Source organism: Manis pentadactyla, chromosome X (genome assembly GCF_030020395.1).
Source record: "Manis pentadactyla isolate mManPen7 chromosome X, mManPen7.hap1, whole genome shotgun sequence".
NCBI lineage: Eukaryota > Metazoa > Chordata > Mammalia > Pholidota > Manidae > Manis > Manis pentadactyla.
This window is the reverse complement of record NC_080038.1, coordinates 106,275,430-106,296,376: the sequence shown is the minus strand read 5'-3', so window position 1 is coordinate 106,296,376 and position 20,947 is coordinate 106,275,430. Positions and strand designations below refer to the sequence as shown.

The 20,947-nt window shown below is 43.5% G+C and overlaps 1 protein-coding gene and 1 long non-coding RNA gene across 3 annotated transcripts in view; one reads left to right on the top strand and one right to left on the bottom strand.

Moving 5' to 3' along the window:
• PAK3 (p21 (RAC1) activated kinase 3) overlaps positions 1–20,947 on the bottom strand; it is a 313,135-nt gene that overhangs the window by 208,322 nt on the left and 83,866 nt on the right. The window lies entirely within an intron of this gene.
• LOC118926118 (uncharacterized) lies at positions 364–2,993 on the top strand. The gene is made up of 2 exons (XR_008995362.1): positions 364–451; positions 2,155–2,993. It is a non-coding gene; the product is annotated as an uncharacterized LOC118926118 (long non-coding RNA).

The following is a 20,947-nucleotide window of genomic DNA, read 5'->3' as shown; positions in this document are numbered from 1 at the left end:
ATGATGCATCGGCGTCCGCTATAGTGGCGGGGGTTGTGGAAGGCCTTGGGGAGGAGGTGGTGAGCGGGAGCGGGCAGGACGGCTCAGACATCTGGCAGGCTGAGGAGGGCCAGGGCTCCCTGCAGGGAGACCTGCAGCCTGTGGATGAATCCCTGTTCCGCGGGGTGTGCTACTTCTTTGTGCTGCTGGACCTGGTCCACTCGATCGTGGCACTCATGTACCACGACATGCTCCTGCGGCACCACTTTGGCAGCCTGCTGGTGGGGCAGTGGCCTCACACTCAGCAAGGCCTTGATGAGCCCCCGCCGGCCCTGGTGACTCAGATGGTAGAACAGTACATTGAGGCCTTGCAGCTGGCGGAGGAGTCTGAGAATGAGGAGGAGGCTGAGGGGGATGGCCACCTTGGAGCCGCCCGCGGAGCCGGCGGAGGAGACCGAGGGGGCGGGAGCTGGTGAGTCCTCGGCCGGGGCGGGGCCCAGAGGGTGGGGAAGGCGCTGGGCGCGGGCGGACCGTGGGCCCTGGGCGGGTGCCGGGGGAGGCCGGCGTGGAGGCGGCCTCTCGGCAGGCCGGGGGTGGCGGCGCCGGCCCGGGGGTGAAGCCTGGGTCGGGGCCCTCAGCAAGCAAAGGCTGCATATGCCCGCGGAGAAGCCCAAGGCCGCTCGGGCGTTTGCAGCTTTGAGAAGAAAAGCGCTGCCTTCCACCAACCAGCCTGTGAGAGGAGCTGAGCGTTCTCCGCGCGCTTCCTCAGCCCCCGGACGGGTGGGGGAGGCGGGCGGGAGGCAGCCTCGGGGGAGATACAAGGGAAAGAAAACGAGCGCACGCTGGGCCTCGTTTCTGGTTCAAGCCCTTTGAAATGACGAGATTCATGGGAAGTTGATCCCAGAATACTACGTACTGATACGGGGGCACTTGGTGCGCATTAAATATTCAGGGAGCTTGAGGCACTGATGAGCTTCACCACAGAATTCGTCAATGAGGCAAAAGATTTTCTCAAGGAAGTTTTAACCACAACGTACAGAAGGCAGCCCACCCCAGTGGTCCTGATCCCTTCTTCTCGAGAAATAATCAGTAGCGCACGGTGGTGGCTGGTTCAGTGGAAAGACACAAGTAAGGTCACTGTGAAACGGGCAAGCAGCAGAAAGGTGCGGGCCCTGGAAGTGCTGTGTCAGCCAGGAGGAAGGTGTCCAGCTCGGCTGATCTTAGTTACTCCTCTCCTCCTGCTTGTCCTGAAGGTAGAGTAGTGGATGTCACTCGTCATTATGAATTGGGATATTCCTTTCCTGTGAATGTCTGATCTCAAAGTCTGTATTATTCTCCACTAAAGAAACGACTAAATATCAACATGAAAACTTTGATGATGAGGCCCAAGACACTGAAAGTTAGGACCAAAAAGAAAAGTCTGACAAAAAACAGGAAGGCCCCTAAATGCACCTGGACCCAGCAGAGAGTAGGAAACCCAGGCATGCTTTGACTATTACCCAGCAATTCCTGGCATTTACCAGTTCCTGACAACTTTATTATTTTTGTAAAAAATCTCCTACTAAATTAAGAAAATCTTAATTTAAAAATTCAGTTTTGCCTACCTAGAATGTTAATAAATTATGCATATATCTAGTAATATAAAATAGAGTGTTTTCTGAGATATCCCTCATGGCTACTCATTTGTTCTTGTGAGGTCCTTTGTCCTCTGTGTGTAATATTACTAACACATGGTAAATGTATCAGTACCCGAGACCAATATTTGTTTAGAAAAAGTCAGCGGGAGCTGAGCAGCTAAAGTGGCTGGGCTGAGCACCACTTGGACTTTCATTACGGGGCCATGGAAATACAGTCCCTTGTACTAACTAGGAGACGATGCCTCTTAGAATATGACGACATACAGGTAGCAAATGTTAAGAATTTCAAGTAGGACCACATTTAATGGCGCATACCTAAATATTCATTCACTTGTACATTTTTGGATTTTATGTGAACACAGAAACTTAGTCATACTGTGGTTATTGTTTATCACTGCATTGGTAATTAGGTCTTAAGATAGATCATGTCTTTCAGTTTATTTAAAAGATAAACTAACATTTTTCCCTGTCTTTTCTTTTTTGCATTTTCACAGCTGTGTATTTCATAATTTATAACAGCCTCTTTCTCTTATCATAGATGCGGAAACCGAGGGTCCGGGAGAGCAAGGGAGAACCTCCCGTGGCATGAGCACAGGGCTTTAAGGTGGATTGATTCATGTACATCCCAGTATGGCCTCTCAAGCTAAAGAAAAGGCATTTATGGAGTTAGGCAAGCGGGACAAGTTTGGTATAGTCACGTGATCTAACCCATCGGTTCCACCAGCATCCTATGGGAAAGGAATATGGAGTCAAAGGACATTTCCATTTGTTTGCCTTTTGAAAGTAACAGGGCACCACTGCCTATCTGTGGAGAAATGCTGTTGAAGAGAAAGATTACCATTACAAGACAGAAGTCCTTGAGGTGGCCACAGGAGATGGCATTTCCCGTGCCCTGCTGTCAGAGTGCTTTCCAAAAGGGCACTTGTGATGATGCAGTTCCTCTGCTCCAAAATTCTTCTTGGCTCACCACCGCCTACTACGTGAACCCAACTTTCAAGACTGGCATGTAAGCCCAGCTCCAACCAAACCTTCCAGCCTTGTTAACCCTCAGCAAGTCCCCATGTGTATCCTCTGTGAAAGCCAACACAAGCTACTCACTGTACCTTCATACTCTGTGTTCTCATCTCCAGGGCTTTGCTGGCACCCTCTGCCCTAGTTCTGCCTGCTAAAAGCCTCATGCTTCAGTGCCTTCCCTGACGTCCTAGCAAGAAATGACCCCCCACTGCCCCAGCACCTATAGCACTATGCAGTTCTTAAGGCCTGTTCAAAAAACTGTCAACTGTTACCACTCATAGTTTCAGATTATAAAGGATATCTGTATGTTCTCATTTAGCCTCCTAATTAACACTGTCTTATCTAATAAAATGTTGAGTTTGAGGATGTGTCTTCTCTCTCCCACTAAATGATCAGCTCTCTGAGGTCAAGCACTAGGCCTTAGTCCTCTTTGTATCTCACAAGAGGCACAAAGCCAGTGCTCACTAAATGGTGTAGCAATATGAAGTGATGCTGGATCTTCCTCTGTGCACAGGTGTATCTCAATGCAGCAAACATGTTTCTGAAAGTTAAAAAGCATCCTGAATTTATGTAACTGAATCCTGCAGACATTCTCCTCAGAAGCTGTCAGTTTTAAAGAGGCCTGTCTGTCATCCCCTGGGGTGCATTGAGCTTCCACCCCCTTATATGGCCAGGTACTGGGGCATATGTGTGTTCTAAGGCAGGGCATGTGATATGCCCTAGCATGCCACATGCCAAGAGCTATATACAGTGTACATGGAATTGCAGCATTAGCCAAGTTCTGCTATATTAAGGGTTATTAACACTGAGAGAGTGCATGTGGGAAAGGCAGGAACAGAATACTCATAGCATCTAATACCTATAATAATAAATAGTATGCATATAGCACTTACCATGTGCCGGAATTATGCTGAAATTTTTTCCATGTATTATCTCATTTTCCCTTACAAAGCCCCTATGAACAGGTACTATCCATATCCTCAGTTATAGGTGTGGAGACTAAAGCACTTGGAGGTTGTGTGACTTGTCCAAATCACACAGGTGGCAAGGTGCTGGGCTGAGATTTGGAATCACTGCCAGCTCTACTCTGGCTCTATATTGCCTCACACGATATTATGCAAGATTATATACTTTCCAGGCACTCCAACCTATATCACTGTGTCCTCACAACAATTATGTGTGATAAGCTGAGCAAAGATTATGTGGCCATTTTGCAGAGGAGTAAACTAAAGCCCAGCAAGGGGAAGTGGCTTGTTTAAAGTCATATAGCTTGTTTGACCATAGGCTCCTTACTTCACCCGGAGTAATCGCCCCCCTAGACAGTACCGCCTCAACTATTGCAAGGAAAACAAGTTGGCCTCCCACCCCTTAAGGCTGGGCCATTTTGACCCTTCCTTCTTCTGACAGCAAATGCATGTAGTTAATGTGTGTCAACCACCCAGAGTGATGCCCAGCAAATAGTATCGGTAAATGATAGCTCCCCTCTTGTCTTTCTCTGTCTCAGTGCCCGGACAGCTCGCCCTGCCCACCATCCATCAAGGCTCTCTTCTGGACCCTAATTGAGCAGGTCAGCCTGAGTGGCCCTTGTTAACAATGGGAGATGAGGTTACAGAGTGAAACAGATTGGTAAATGAGAAGGCTAGGTTCCCTGAGTTGAGTGGTATGGCAATGGCAGAAACGAAAGCTCAGAAGCAGGGTCAAATGGAAGTGACCAGTGCTGAAAAGTTTCTGTCCACTGGAGTCCTAGACTAACATCACCAATGCAACTGAGAGTCACCCACTCCCCTCAGATCCTAGCCCAGCTCTGGCCCATGGAAACAGCAGGTGAGGTGGACTGAAATGGGCCATGGAGACAGTTGCATAGAATCTTGAAACCATAACTTGCTAGAGGAAAAGAAATGTTGCCCATTACAATACAGCCTCTGTGGCTGAAGTTGTGTGACTAGGCTTGACTGCTGGCAAGACATGTGGTCTTACGTAACAGAGTAGATCCAACTTCTGTTTAACGAGTCCAATTTTCCAATTATCTTCCTTCTCATTATCCTGGGAAAACATCAGACACTGAATACAATCACATCACACTAAAGGGGATAGCAAGTTTACTGAAATACCTTATTTAAATGAACATGAGACCCATAAAAGTATGCTGAATTATCTACAGTTCTTCTCCAATATCAATAGAAATACTATGCTCAAAATGTCAGAAAACATAACTACTGAAAACAAAATTATAGCTTAATCCTGGCAACCCGGAAGTATTTGCCTATAACATATTGGAAAGTGTTAGCAGTGAGGTTCTGCTTATTATTAACACGAGTGTCAAACCATCTTAGCGCTTTCAAAGTGATAGATAGTCAAGGTAGTTTCATATACATTTTGGGCGCTTTTCCCATTGCTTGTCTTTGTTGGCCTCTTTCCAGACACCTGTGCTGGATTTTACCTGTACTACCTGCTGAGGGTCTTTGGGAAGAAGAACTAACAGTGCCTAAGCTCTAAGTCAATTTCATTGAGGAGGAGAGGACAGGAAGGGAGAGGAGGGAAGGTTTATGAAGGTCTGTGGCTGGGGTGTTTGTCCCTGCGCTTCCCTTGCAAAGGCTATATAGACAGACCACTGTACCTTGTCATGTCCTATGTCATAGCCCTGATATAAACCCAAACATATGCGGTAAATTAATATATGATAAAGGAGCTGTGGATATACAATGGGGAAATGACATCCTCTTCAACAGGTGGCGTTGGCAAAACTGGACAGGTACATGTAAGTGAATGAAACTGGATTATTGTTGAACCCCATACACAAAAGTAAACTCGAAATGGATCAAAGACCTGAATGTAAGTCCTGAAGCCATAAAACTCTTAGGTGACAACATAGGCTAAAATCTCCTGAATATAAGCACGAGCAACTTCTTCCTTAACACATCTTCTCGAGCAAGGGCAACAAAAGAAAAATGAACTCATGGGACTACATCAAACTAAAAATTTTCTGTACAGCAAAGGACACCATCAGCAGAACAAAAAGGCATCCTACAGTATGGGAGAATATATTTGTAAATGACATGTCGAACAAGGGTTTAACATCCAAAATATATAAAGAACTCACATGCCTTAACACCCAAAAAGCAAATAACCTGATCCAAAAATGGGCAGAGGATATGAAGAAACAGTTCCCCAAGAAGAAATTTCAGATGGCCAACAAACACATGAAAAGACACTCCACATCACTAATCATCAGAGAAATGCAAATTAAAACCACAATGAAATATCACCTCACACCAGTAAGAATGGCTAGCATCGAAAAGACTAAGAACAACAAATGCTGGCGAAGATGCGGAGAAAGGGGAACCCTCCTACACTGCTGGTGGTAATATAAGCTAGTTCAACCATTGTGGAAAGCAATATGGAGGTTCCTCAATAAACTAAAAATAGAAATACCATTTGACCCAGGAATTCCACTCCTAGGAATTTACCTGAAGAAAGCAAGATCTCAGATTCAAAAAGACATATGCACCCCTATGTTTATTGCAGCACTATTTACAATAGCCAAGACATGGAAGCAACCTACGTGTCCATCAGTAGATGAATGGATAAAGGAGTGGTGGTACATATACACAATGGAATACTATTCAGCCATAATAAAGAAACAAATCCTACCATTTGCAACAACATGGATGGTGCTAGAGGGGATTATGCTCAGTGAAATAAGCCAGGTGGAGAAAGACAAGTGCCAAATGATTTCCCTCATTTGTGGAGTATAACAATGAAGCAAAACTGAAGGAACAAAATAGCAGCAGACTCACAGACTCCAAGAAGGAACCAGTGGTTACCAAAGGGGAGGGGTGTGGGAGGACAGGTGGGGAGGGAGAGAGAAGGGAATTGAGGGGTATTATGTTTAGTACACATGGTGTGAGGTATCACAGGGAAAACAGTGTAGCATAGAGAAGGCAAATAGTGAATCTGTGGCATCTTGCTGCACTGATGGAGAGTGACTGCATTGGGGTATGGGTGGGGACTTGATAATATTTGTAAATGTAGTAACCATAATGTTTTTTCATGTGAAACCTTCCTAAGAGTGTATATTAATAATACCTTATTAAAAAAAGATATAAAACTTGGTCATGTCCCCCTCCCAAAATCTTAAAATCAATAAAGAATTAACAAGATAGTGAGTATTGAGGGATAAAACTGAAATGATGATGGGAACCTAGAGATTTGAGTAAACATGGACGTAGCTTCTTTTACCTTAAGGGCATTATCCAATGCCTGCAAATCGCATCTTTCCCATTGAAAACCTTTTGAGTCAGAGGGAACAGAAATCAAAGCCCCGAGCCAACAGAAGGAGAGAAATCTAGTGGGAAACTCTCCCCAAAGAAATATATGTCTCCAGTGATTTTTCTTGCAAGATAAGGATAAATTATACATTAACCTTGTAGACTTGTAACCTGTGTTTACATTGTCCAGGAAAACTCAAGTCTTAAAATAAAATGGTCCCAGAATGCAGTGCCCCCAGGATCCTGGCCAAAGCAGACACAATTCTCAAGAAAGATAGCTTTCTCCTGGGCCTCAAATTATTCCTTCAAATAATTTTCAAGTACAATGATTGGCATATGAAGATAACCAAACACAAGGAAACAAGGGGCCATGCCCAAGAACTTGGAGAAAATGCCAACAGAAATAGACCCACGAAGACTTAAAATACTGAACATATCAGAGACAGGCTGTAAAATGATACTATGTTTAAAGAAATGGATTTAAACTGTTCTAATACCCTAATATCCATGAGCAGTGTAAAGATATGATAAAAAACTATGAGAAGTTAAATATGTACTCTCTAATATTTAGGTAATGACTAAATGAACATCAACAGTGTTTCTCTTCCAAACTACTAGTGGGAGACAGAAAACGAAAAATAAATCAGTGGCAAAAAAGTCAAGAAAGAAGAGAGAAAGAAACAAGAGGGCAAGTAGAAAGCACAAAAATAATTTGGTTGCTACTCGTACAGGATAGAGGACATGGAAGTGCTAGGGAAAAGTTGAGAACACTTCATGAATACAAGAGTCTTGTGAATTCGAAACCTTAACAGCAGTAAGCATGGAAGCATCCTCTACAATCAACTTTTCATTCTTGGATGCTCATCAATCTCTGCTGCCTGGCTGTCCTGTGAGTAGGATGTGGGGCGATGGAATGGCTGTTTGCATGAGCCCCAAGAGAAACCATGAATGAGTCAAAAGAAATCAGAACATGGGGACAAGAAGATAAAAGAGATGCAGCCTGTCCTTTATAGTCCAATTTGCTGAGACCTGGGAAGTGAGAAGCTGAGAGCGTGGACATAGGCACAGTCAGGGGACTGGGCAGAGCCAGGGCAAGGGGCAAAGGCAGTAAAAAGTTAAAACCACCACAAATATGACAGATTGGCCATTTGGACACTTGGCCATTCAGTGATGTGACATTCAGTGAATACACTTTTGGAGAACTGGCATTTAGTAAACTAATCTAGAACCATCTGAAATGTATTTGCTCCATCTGGATTTCCCTTCCCCATCTCTTGTTCCAGAGGCTTGGGGGAGCAGCTCAGGGGAATGGGGATGGCTTGTATGGATGGCTTCATGGGGATGCAACTCATGCAGGTGCCCAGGGCCCCACATTCAGGAGAACCCCATGTATAGTTTAAGACTTTGGTCTCACTGTCTTGAAATTCTAAGTTTTTAAGCAGATGCCTCACATTTCTATTTTTTACTGGACCCTAAAAATCATACAGCTAGTCCTGAGAGCTAGAGTGGTAAGTGGTTAGGTGAGGAGAAGGCCACTCACTGAATTTTGCCAACCTAAAGATTCATGAAGGCTCTGGACCTAAGGCTAAGTGAATGCCCCAGAGGCACCATATGCAGCTTGAGATGTGTTCACTGGAAGTGGTAACTGAGGTACCAGGGCATCCATTGGGAACTATTTGAGGGCGTTTTGAATAATATTAAACATCTATTCAGCACTTACTATATACCAGGCACTGGGATAAGCCCTTTGCACATGTTGTCTAATTAATTCCTTGTTATGGGAAGGATAGTGTACTAGGTGCTGTGGGAAAAACAGAACCTCTTTTTTTGATCCCTTTTCAGGAAGGAACTTACTGTCTAGTTGGATAGAGACATAGAAGCAGCAGTGAAACAACTGAAAAGGCAGTATGTATTTCTGTACCGCATGCACCATGGGTCTGAGCAACAACACAATCAGAGTTCAGAGAAGGAGAGTCCACTGAGTTGGAGTGGGTCAGAGAAAGTTTCTTGAAGAAACGGAGGCTTGAGATGGGTCTTGGAGGAAAGGTAAGTCCTGGATACATGGCTGAGGGTTTCAGGAACTCCGAGCAAGGAGAATGGCGAGCGAGAGAGAGCGAACGCAGAGACACCCCCAGTGTGACAGGGAGCAAAGAAGAATGAGGTTGAGGAATCTTGTTGAAGTAGAAGGTACATAGAGTAGGGTGAGGGAAGCAGCCGGAGCTTCTGGAAAGAAGACGGTGTGGGAGGCTTCAAATGCCGTCATTTAGTCTTGATTTATAGATAGCGGGGAAAGAAGCAAAGATTGTGGGCAGTAGAGGAGTGGCCTGACAAAGGAGTGCTTGGGGAAGCTGCACTTAGTGGCAAAGACAGAGGTACTGGGTGACGCGAGTGATTCTAAGGCTTCTAAAGCAGAGTTCAAACTCTAAGGGCATCAAGCCAAACTCTGCCCCAAACATTCCCCCCAGGATATTTCCTGAGTGCTACTAACCATGAGGGCAAATTGTGAGCAATTCTGTACTCTCCAGCCCCTTTGTCCTCATCCCCTCCCAGCGAGGGCTGGTCTGGACCCCCAGCTCTTGCCTCAGTGCCTACGCAAACACTGATAAGTGCCAAAGCGTTGCCATAGAAACCTCTGCTTGATCTCTCTCTTATGAGGCCTCTGCAGCCGCAAGGCTTCCTGCTCTGGGAAGCTTTTCGCAAATATTTGGAGAAAGTGGCAAATGTGGCAGTCGGGAATCTATGTGTAGGACTAGTGGGTGGGATGGGGCCTGGAAGGAAGGGGCTATACCATGGCTCACGGTCCACTGGGGAACCAACTAAGGTGTGGGGCCACTGGAAAGTAGTTATCTGTTAGAGCCAGGGCCTTTAGTTAATAGGCTGGGCTCCTAACAATGCTTCGCCTCTTCCCACTACCAGTGGGTTATACCCTAGGGCCTGACAGTCTCAATCCCACCCCACCCCCCTCAGGAGACCGCCCGTAACACTCTGAACTTCCCTATGGTACAGCTTAAAATAATGGGGTAAAGGCTGGTAGAGTCACATAGAACACAACAAGGGCTGCGAGTCACAGAGGGGAAAACATCCATTATGATAATAACCAGAAATAAATCAGAGTTTATTCTGTGCAGGGTCCTGCACAAAGCACTTCACGGATGTTTCCTCATTTAATTCTCAGAATATCCAGTGAGGCTGGTCCCATGAGCCTCAAGTGGTGATATGATTTACCCAGATACTCACAGGAGTAGGTCATGGAGCTGGGAGTGTGAACCATGATTTGACATACATTTTTAACCCATCTGTCACACTGCTTTTCTTTTTTTCTCTCTTTAATACCAGTTTTATTGTGAAATATAGCGTGTATGAACAAGTGTATGATAATATATGTGTATGTTCTGAAACAGCTATATTTATCTGCTTCCATTAATTGATCCATGATGATGATGACAAAGACTATAATAGCTAACATTTACTAGGCACTTTGCTTTTGCCAACAAGAGTGCTAAGTGCTTTACCTACATTCTATCTTATGTAGTTTGCACAACAACACAATGAATCAGGGACTTTTATTTATTATCACCTCTATTTTAGGGAAGGGGATATTGATGTTTGGACAACTTAAGCAACTCATCCCGTGGAACCACATGAAGCAGGGACATGAACTGACATCTCTCTGATTCTACATGACTGCCTTTTGCAGTCACTGAGTGGCATTTGCTCTGGACCTAGGTGGTCTTCTGGGGCAAACCTCCTCCCTTCAGTACTCTGATAGCATCTTGGGAGATAAGTTTTCACTCCACCTACATTTCCTGGGGTCGGTAAGAATTCCTGGGGGGCCCAGCCCTTCTCTACCACTCAGGATGTGTCCCCTGGATTCTCATCTGTGCCTCAGCCATGATTCTAGGAATGATGTGCCTCACAGGACCCCTTCTTAGGCACAGGGCACCCCATTGGCTTAGTGACTTTAGAGAAACTCATTCACCTTTGTGCTTGCCTTGCCTTTCTGGTTTGGAGTTCAGCACGTTTCAGGACTGGGTATACTGACACTCCATCCCCCATCACTCAGGAAGCCATGTCTGTGTGGGCTGCAGTCTAGCCTGGTTCCCTAAGTCATAAATCATCTCTGCCCCAATTCTCCCACCACCCTTTGCCTTCACCGTCTATTAAAGCATCAGTCTAGTGTGCTGAGCTTAGAGAATCTTTAGTAGTCTCTCCCTCAGCCCATCACTGAGCAACCTTACCTGGAGGCATACTTCAAGTCCTCAGTGAGTGGTGGGTGGTAGAGGGTGGATAAGTGAATGCTACTTTCTGCCCAAATAAGAGACTAAAGTCAAATTGCAAATGCAGGTACAGCTAGGTCAGACATAAAACTGACATACTGATGGCATCAGTTTTATGACATGATAATGTCTCATTTCATAGCAACAGTTTCCTTACAAATGGGAAGACTATAAATCAGCAAGTGACATCCAGCACATTAATGAAACAGTTTTGCCAAAAGTCTCTTGTCAATCAAGGCTGTCCAAGGTCTGACAAGAAGGCACAAAGTAAAACTGGCTTTCAGAGTAATTGCTACTTTGTGAGCATGGGAAGGGCAGCTGGCTGAGTCTGCTCTTCATACCACCAAATTTCATGGCTAGATTTTAAAATATCATCAAGGAAACACAAGCTTAAATGAGAGGGTGGCATAGGAAAAAGAAGACTCTAATAAGTTCTGGCTTAACCTGGGTTTATCCTAGGTCTTCCTTGCTACTAACTAGCTGGGTGATCTTGGGAGGCAAGTCACAGAACTTCTGATCAGGAATGGGTGGTAAAGTCTATCTTGTCTAATCCTATTTTGAAGCTTGACTGTATTTATTTATTATTTTTTATTTTGGTATCATTAATATATACTTACATAAACATTGTACTTACTAGATTCCCCCCATTATCAAGTACTCACCACATACTCCATTACAGTCACTGTCCATCAGTGTAGTAAGATGCTATAGAGTCACTACTTGTCTTCTCTGTACTATATTGACTTCCCCATTCCTACATTAGGTGTGCTAACCATAATCCCCCTTTTCCCCTTATCCCTCCCTTCCCACCCATCCTCTCCAGTCCCCTCCCTTTGGTAACTGTTAGTCCATTCTTGGGTTCTGTGAGTCTGCTGCTGTTTTGTTCCTTCAGTTTATTCTTTGTTCTTATACTCCACAGATGAGTGAAATCATCTGATACTTGTCTTTCTCCACCTGGTTTATTTTGCTGAGCATAATACCCTCTAGCTCCATCCATGTTGTTGCAAATGGTAGGATTTGTTTTCTTCTTTTGGATGAATAATATTCCCTTGTGTATATGTACCACATCTTCTTTATCCATTCATCTACTGATGGACACTTAGGTTGCTTCCATTTCTTGGCTATTGTGAATAGTTCTGCAATAAATATAGGAATGCATATGTCTTTTTCAAACTGGGACCCTGCATTCTTAGGGTAAATTCCTAGGAGTGGAGTTCCTGGGTCAAATGGTATTTCTATTTTGAGTTTTTTGAGGAATCTCCATGCTGCTTTCCACAATGGTTGAACTAGTTTACATTCTCACCAGCAGTGTAGGAGGGTTCCCATTTCTCCACAACTTTGCCAACATTTGTTGTTGTTTGTCTTTTGGATGGTGGCGATCCTTACTGATGTGAGGTGATATATCACTGTGGTTTTAATTTGCATTTCTCTGAAGACCAGTGATGTGGAGCATCTTTTCATGTGTCTGTTGGCCATCTGAATTTCTTCTTTGGAAAACTGTCTGTTCAGCTCCTCTGCCCATTTCTTAATTGGATTATTTGCTTTTTGTTTGTTGAGGTGCGTGAGCTCTTTGTGTATTTTGGATGTCAACCCCTTATTGAATGTATCATTTATGAATATATTCTCCCATACTGTAGGATGCCTTTTTGTTCTACTGGTGGTGTCCTTTGCTGTACAGAAGCTTTTTAGTTTGATATAGTCCTACTTGTTCATTTTTGCTTTTGTTTCCCTTGCCCATGGAGATATGTTCATGAAGAAGTTGTTCATGTTTATGTCCAAGAGATTTTTGCCTATGTTTTCTTCTAAGAGTTTTATGGTTTCATGACTTACATTCAGGTCTTTGATCCATTTTGAATTTACTTTTGTGTATGGAGTTAGACAGTGATCTAGTTTCATTCTCTTATATGTAGCTGTCCAGTTTTGCCAACACCAGCTGTTGAAGAGGCTGTTATTTCCCCATTGTGTATCCATGGCTCCTTTATCACATATTAATTGACCATATATGCTTGGGTTAATATCTGGACTCTCTATTCTGTTCCACTGGTCTATGGGTCTGTTGCTTGAGTGTATTTAATACCACCATTCTCTACTGGCATCCTGGAAGTGAAAATGAATTTGCTATACATCAAAACACTTCTTCCTATTCTTAAAGAGCTCCAAATTTTATCTATTTTGTAATTTAATAAACACTTACAATGTGCTTCATATATGTCAGATACTGATCTAAGCACATCACAAATATTAAACTATTTAATCTTTATAACAACCCTATGATGTAGGTGCTATTATTACCCCATGTTACTGGTAAGGAAGAGGAGTGTCAGAGAGGCTAAAATACTCAGTCACACAGCTAGTGTCAGAGTCAGGATTCTGACCCAGGCAAAGTGGCTTTTGATTGTATGTGCTTAGCACTGCACTTGAAATGCTCTTTCAGTGGGCTGAAAGCTGTTTACCCCATTGGTCCTAGTGCTTACTCATTATGGAGTACCATAGACCACATTATATTTAACCTCAGAAAGTTATTTTCCATGCTTAATGAGGGTGTTGGGGCCACTGCTCTAACAATGGTGGGATAGTGCCCTGGACCAAAGGATGGCAGAACATTTTACTGTAAAAGTACCAGACCTGAAGAAGGAAAGACACTTCTCCAAAGTCAAAGAGTGAGCTGATAACAGAGTTTGAGCTTGAATCTATGTTTCTGGACTTCATGTCAATGCCCTTTATGCTATAGTCCCTGGCTGCCCCTCTCCTTGCCTCCTGCCCCCAACACAAGCATCATTATTGTTATGCAATATATAGCTTGCTATAGAATAATATATAGAGAGATGGTTATATAATCACAGCTACCATTCAGTGATGCTCTGCATCCATCATCTCACTTAACCCTCAGAACCACCTCTACATTGTGAGATAGGTGCTACTACCATCTTTATTTTACAGAGATGGAAGTGAAGGCATGGGAAGTCAAAAATTTTGCCAATAGCCAAATGGCTGGTTAGTAGCAGAACTTGGATTTGAACTCAGATCTTTCTGTCATCAGAGACTTGACTTGCAGGCTCCTCCATCATATTCACGAGAAACCTAGGGCACCTTGTAGACCCCTTGTTGAAAGGGAGATTATGAGTGTTAAAGATGTGTGAATACCTACAGACATCTTGTTCATGATATAATCAGATTCTTTTTTTAAATAGTAGAAGAGTTTAAGAGAAAAAGAAAAGGTAGTGTGCTTCATAACTGAGGTGACCAAACATGAGGGTAAAACTGATACTACATGATTATTGAGTGGAGATTCATGCTCGCTTTGATTTTACAACAGTTTTCCTCAGCACCTACTACACACCAGGCCCAGTACCTAGAATACGCTGGGCCTGAACTGTCTGCTAGTTGAAGGGCTTGGCCTCATTTCTCACCAGGGTTATGCAGCGTCTCTATGTTTAAAAGGAAAACAATATCCACTCTGCTTCTGCCCAAAACTGAAATACTTGCTTTTCCTTGAATGGTAAAAGCCACAATGCCAAGGGAAGACCAGTTTTTTGTTTTTTGTTTTTTAACAAACAAGGGATGTAGGAAGATTTGAAAAGCCATCCACAACAACCCAAACCACAAATGTATAACCTCTCAGTTTCAAAACACTTGCAGGGAATCAGCAAGTTAAAAAACAATCACCACAAATATGACAGAGGATTGATAGCCTTCATAAACAAAGAGTTTATACATTTGTTAAGAAAAATACTAAGACTCTAATGGTTAAATGGGCAAAAGATACCATTTCTAAAGGAGGAATTATAAATGGCTAATAAATATGTGCAAAGTGTTCAACCTTACCTAGTAATAAAATACATGAAAACAAAGCAACAGATACAAATTTTGCCAATCAAATAAACAAAAGGATTTTTTTTTTAATTAGAGAACAAAATGTTGGCAAAAGTGTCCTATGAGCACTCTTATACATGGCTAACTATAAACCAGACAAGCTTTCTATAAAGAAATTTGGTAATAACTATAAAAAGCCTATAACACATTTAGACCCTTGATATATAGCAGTTTGCTTTAGGCCTGTGCAAGAAAGCAGCTATGGTCCACAAGCCTACCTACCTACTCAATTCTCAGCACCCTCATGTAGTTCTTGATGTGTCTCCACTGGACTGTGGTCTACGTCCAGTGCCACCTCCTTCAGCAAGCCCCACGTACTGAGTATGTGCTCAAGGCATGGCTACTTGGAGACCAATGAACTAACTGATGGAGATGGTGACACACCAGGGGCCCAAGCTCCACATTTTACATCATACAGATACTAAGCTTGGCTTGGGTGCTGGCTCCTCCGCTGACGGGCCCCTTGGCTTTGAGGAGTTTATGTACCTCTGTTTCAGTCTCCTGGCCTATAAATCAGGGCTCATGTTATTCACCTCTCAAGATGACTTTGGAGTGAGGCTCTGCCAGTTCCAAGCTGTTTGATCTTGAAGAAGCTACCTAACAACCTCTCTCAGAACTTCAATGTTCTCATCTAGTTAATACATCCCTCACAGGGTTGAAGTGAGGATGGAATGAGATACTGCATGGAAAGAACTTAGCAACATAGAAGAAGAAGAAGTGAAGGAGGTTGAAACATAATCTCTTACAGTTGCCCAGCACTTAAAATTCTATTTTTAAAGCATTTTCTTTACATTTCTTTCCTCTCTCTAGGAAAGCCAGAAAACGTCTAGTTAATAATGTCTCACAGCTGTGACCACAACCTCTGCCTGCTGGCACATCACACTGCTTCCATCTCATTCTCATGCCAGGTGCCATTCAGTCCCCAGCATGGCCTCAGCTACCCACAGTAAAGAACAACAGGTGGTTTGGGAAAATTCAGCCAACTGCTTACAACTCCCTCTGGGCACTGCAGTGGCTTTTTAATGACAGATAAACTTAGCTTTAGAGATTTGGGTGAGTCCCTGCAGAGTACAGGAGTTCAAACAAGAGGCAGAATCCTTGACCACAACTACCTACATTAGCATAGCCCTGTACAGTTGACCCTTGAACAGCACATGATTGAACTGTGTGGGTCCACTTTTTACTCAGTTTTTTTCCATAAATATATTGGAGAAAATCTTGGATATTTGTGACAATTTGAAAAAACATTTTCTTTTCTCCAGCTTACTTAGTTCTATGAACACAGAATATAATACATATAACATACAAAATAAGTGTTAATCAATGTTGTGTTATTAGTTAACAGTAGGCTATCAGTAATTAGATTTTGGAGAGTCAAAAGTTATATATGGATTTTCAACGGTGCTGAGGGTCAGTGCCCCTAGCCTTTGCATTGTTCAAGGGTCAACTCTGTGTGTTTCTGGATGCATTCCTGATGACCTGGTTGAGCCTCCCAACAAAGCTTTAAGGTTGGCAGGGCAGATATTACCATTGCCACTGAAAAGATCAGAGGATAGCCTGGTCTAAGGTCATATGGTTAGTTAGCAACAGTGGTGAAATCAGAACCTAGTAGCCTAGAGTTCTTTCTACTACATTCAGAGTTGTGGCACAGCAGGCAAGGACAATTTCAAGGGAATGAAGCATATCTCAGGCAAGCTGCAGAGGTTGTCCTGGGAAAAGAAATAGATGACTGGTGACAGAAAGTCCACCCTTGGACCCCACTGTAATCTGATTGTCCTGACATGGGAAAGCACCAAAGAATGGAAACAGCAGCATCCATGGAGTAATAAAGAGGCTGTCTAAAAGATCAGCTGAAGAAGCCTATGTAAAGACTGGATTTTGTACATTGCTGGAAAGGGGGATGGAGAAGCAATGACACTGTGATCACTGAAGTATTTGGCTAGTCTCTTGCTTATGGAAGGTGACCTTCAGTTCCTCTCAGGATCATTTTTTAAAAACCTCTACTGGCCCTTTTCCCTTTTCTCCCTCTCCCTGCACCTGCCTGCATCCCTCACTCTGTCTCCCTCCTTTCGACACACACACACACACACACACACACACACACATGTCGAGAGAGAGAGCAAGAGCATATTTTAGCCTTCTGAGTAGGTTATTTTGACCATTCTCCAGGAAATAGGCTATTCTTCCACTTCACTCTCCATCTGCCATCCTCAAGAAGACAATAAAGTACAGAAAGAAATGAAGTACGTAAGGGGAAATTTAGAGTAGAATTGTGTGTGTGTGTGTGTGCACGTGCACGCACGCTCATGTGTGTGTGCATGTGCGCACATGCGCGCATGTGCACAAGGAGGAGAAATGAGAGCTTGAAATTAAGAGAAAGAGTGCCCAGCTCTGCTGGGGTAATTACACTTGATACTAGCCTATGGGATGAAATTGTGGAATTCTTTTTTAAGAGTATAAGAGGTTATACCCTTCTCACACGACTGTGAAATAACAGTAATAATGAGAACAAAATAATGTCACATTTATCAAGATCTTGTGTGCTAACTACCCTGGTAAATGTTTAATAGACATTATTTTATTTATTCCTCATGACTCTGTGAGGCAAGTGTTATCACTCCCATTTTGCAGATGGGCAAAAGGATGTCTAGAATGATTAAGGTCACATAGTTAATGTCATAGCTCATACTGAACTCTAGCATCCAGCTGCACAGCCTATAGCTTAAACTACATCTACACTCCTGAATGAATGTAGGGCGATGGACTCCCCCAAAATAAGGCATAGAATTTACTCAAAGTTCCTCAGAGTATCTTTATACTATTTATTTTGTTTTCTTCTTATAGTAGGTATTATTAGTCTCCATCCTATGAGAAGGAAAAGCTATGAAAGAGAAACTAAGGAAAATTGCTCAAGGTTCCACAGCCAGGTAATGGCAGAGCCAGAATTAGAAGATGAGATTCCTGACTCCCAGTCCAACATTCTTTCTATTATGCTATGCCTGCTCAACAGCTGCTGACATGGATCCCAGTGCTCCCTCCTCTGTATCCAAAGCCATGAGGTGTGGGCTGAACCTAGTGACTTGCTTCTAAGGAACGTCTATGGCAAAAGCAATGAGAAGTCACTTCAGTGATTAGGTTACAAAGAACTGTTAATCCATCATGCTGGCACTCTCTCTCCCTTGCCTTTTTGGCTGGGACTCACTGGTGAAGTAACTGTCACATTGGAGAGGCCACATGGCACAGAACTGAAGGTGGCCACTGGCCAGTGGCCAGCAAAGAGCTGAGACCCTCAGCCCAACAACCTGCAAGGAACTGAATCCTCCCAACAGCCACATGAATAAGCTTAAAAGTGGGCCTTTCCCCAGTTGAGTGGTGACATGATTATACCCCTGGCTAAGGCCTTGACGCCAGCCTTGTTAGAGACCCAGCTAAGCTGTGCCTGGACTCCCAACCCACAGAAACACGGAGATGATAAATAATGTGTGTTGTGTGAAACCACTAAGTTTTTGGGTGATTTGTTACATAGCAATAGATAACAAACACAATATGATTCCAGCCAGCAGCTTCACTGACCTGCTTATTCTTAGCAAAACAAATCCGTTGCACAGCCCTTACTTGAGAGGGTGGAGAAAAAAGATCTAGGTAAGCTTTGTAACTCCAGGGAAGAGCTGTGAATCTATGAATCCCCTCCTGGCCTGCTTCAGTGTATCCTCTGTCCTGAAGTTCTGGTAGTCATGGTCTAAGGTGGTGCAAACAGATCAGGGCCTCTCGTTCTCCACTGGGCACTGAGTCCAACATTTCTCAGCACTCAGTTTGTGTTCAAACCAAGTGGTTGGCAACATCGGGTCAGTTTCACCTCACTGCCAGCTTGGGAAGCCCCATAAGCCCCCCACCACCACCGTAGGCATGCCCACAGGGCCCAAGCCACCATACAAGGTTGTCTCTGTCCCAGCTGCTGTAGCTGGTCCCCAGCCACTGCCCCAATACAGTGCTATTTTGGAATTTCTAACAGTGTGGGCTGGAGTAGTGAGGGGTTTTGACAGACTCCCTAAAAGCAATTAGCCAAATGGGAATCACTTACGCTCAATTTTCAAATGGCTAATTTGGTGTTGGGGAAACTTCTTTACAAGGCGTGGGTGGCAGACATCCCAGTGTATCCTGGAACTATTTAGCTAGATAGCTTAGCCAACAGAGTTGCATTCCCACATACTGAGAAAAGTCTTACCAAGGGTGCCCACCCAAGTGCCTCCTTTGCCAGCTCAGGTGTCCCTAAAAATTAGAAACAAGCCAGGAGAATTACTTTTCAGTATGTCAGCAGCAACAGTAAAGTGAGTGCAGGCCAGTATGGAACCTTTGCAGGTGAGTGCAGTGCTGTGAGGTAAGGGTCCTCCACCCTCGCCCTTAGGCCTGTGTGTCATGAATTCCTGTGTGTGTGTCTGGGTCTCTAGGTATGAGGGAAAGGGGAGGAGAAGGTGGGGCATGGCACACTGGGAATGTGTATTCCCCACAGACATGTGTGCTTGAACAAATAGCGCATCTCACAGTAGTTGATCGTGTGAAGATTTGGCTCTTCACAGCTACATGTGACAGAACTGTGTAAGGGTCTGCGGCCAGGAAGACTGTATATATGTGGGCCCTGTGTGTGCGGAGGGAGGCCATGAGAGTGTGGAGCTCTCACTATATAGAACCGGGATGTTTCAGGGTCAGCATACCTAATCCTGGTGATAATAAATCAAGACTATGTAAGCACATATAGCATGTCTCAAATTCTCAGTGTGAGTCATTCACTGATGTGTGTCTACCTTCCTGTGTGTTAGTAATGAAGGAAAAGAAGACAAGTGCGTGAGCATGGGAGACAGAAGCTGGCAATGAGTCCATGAAGAGCCCTTTAAGATAAGGACAAGGAGGAAGATCTGGCTCATTAAGTAACTACCTCATTTTGGCCTGAGTTGCCAGGGAGCTGAACCAAACTACTTCATTTCCTTGACAACTGAGCCAATCCCCCCTCCCTCCACTTCAGTAATCAGGAGAAGGGGAAATGAAGCAAGCTTGCCTCCCATCCCCAGATGAAATGTACATGTCCTCCATGCCTTTCTTTTCTAACAAGTATCTGTGAGTACCTGCACAGCCTGGGCTCAGCACTGAGCAGTCTTCCCTTGTTCTGCATTATCTTCATTTGATCTACCAAGTATATTATTCACAGGGGCATCCAGGGAAGAAGAATGGTTAAATACAGTCCTGTGAGCAACCCGAATCTCAATTTCTCACTGTTCCTGCAAATAACACAAGCACTAGCTACAAGTACAGCAATAAATGGATTATCTTGCACCCAGAGATCTGGTACCCTAAAGAAACAGACTTGGCTGAAAACCAGCTCACATAATGTTCCTTTTTTGCCTGTAGTTGCACAATGCAACCCCATTTTAATGGTCTTCAAGAGCACTGATCCATTTACAAGCTTAGGCAAGTTTCTAGATGAAAAATGTCAATATGGTGGCCAAAAGGAAATAGGTTACTCCTTACTTTCTAGAATGAGAAATTATTGCAAAAGCAATGTGGGGTCTCTTAACCATTTTTGTGCTATGGACCCCATGGCAATCTGATGAAAACTATGGACATCACTCAGAACAATGTTTCAAAATATATAAAATTAAATATTAGGATTATCAAAGAAATCAACTAACACATTATCACAGAAATCAACTATCCCATTAAACAAGTTTTAGCTGCGAGTCTCATAACACATGTAATTTCAAAACAGTGATCAGTACAAATGATATTTCAAGACACTGACTATAATGTTATAAGAAAATATCTGTGATTTCTATTGGTGATAAAGTCACAACTACTGCTAATACTAACGTGGTATATTGTCTACATTCATAATTGAAGAAAAAGC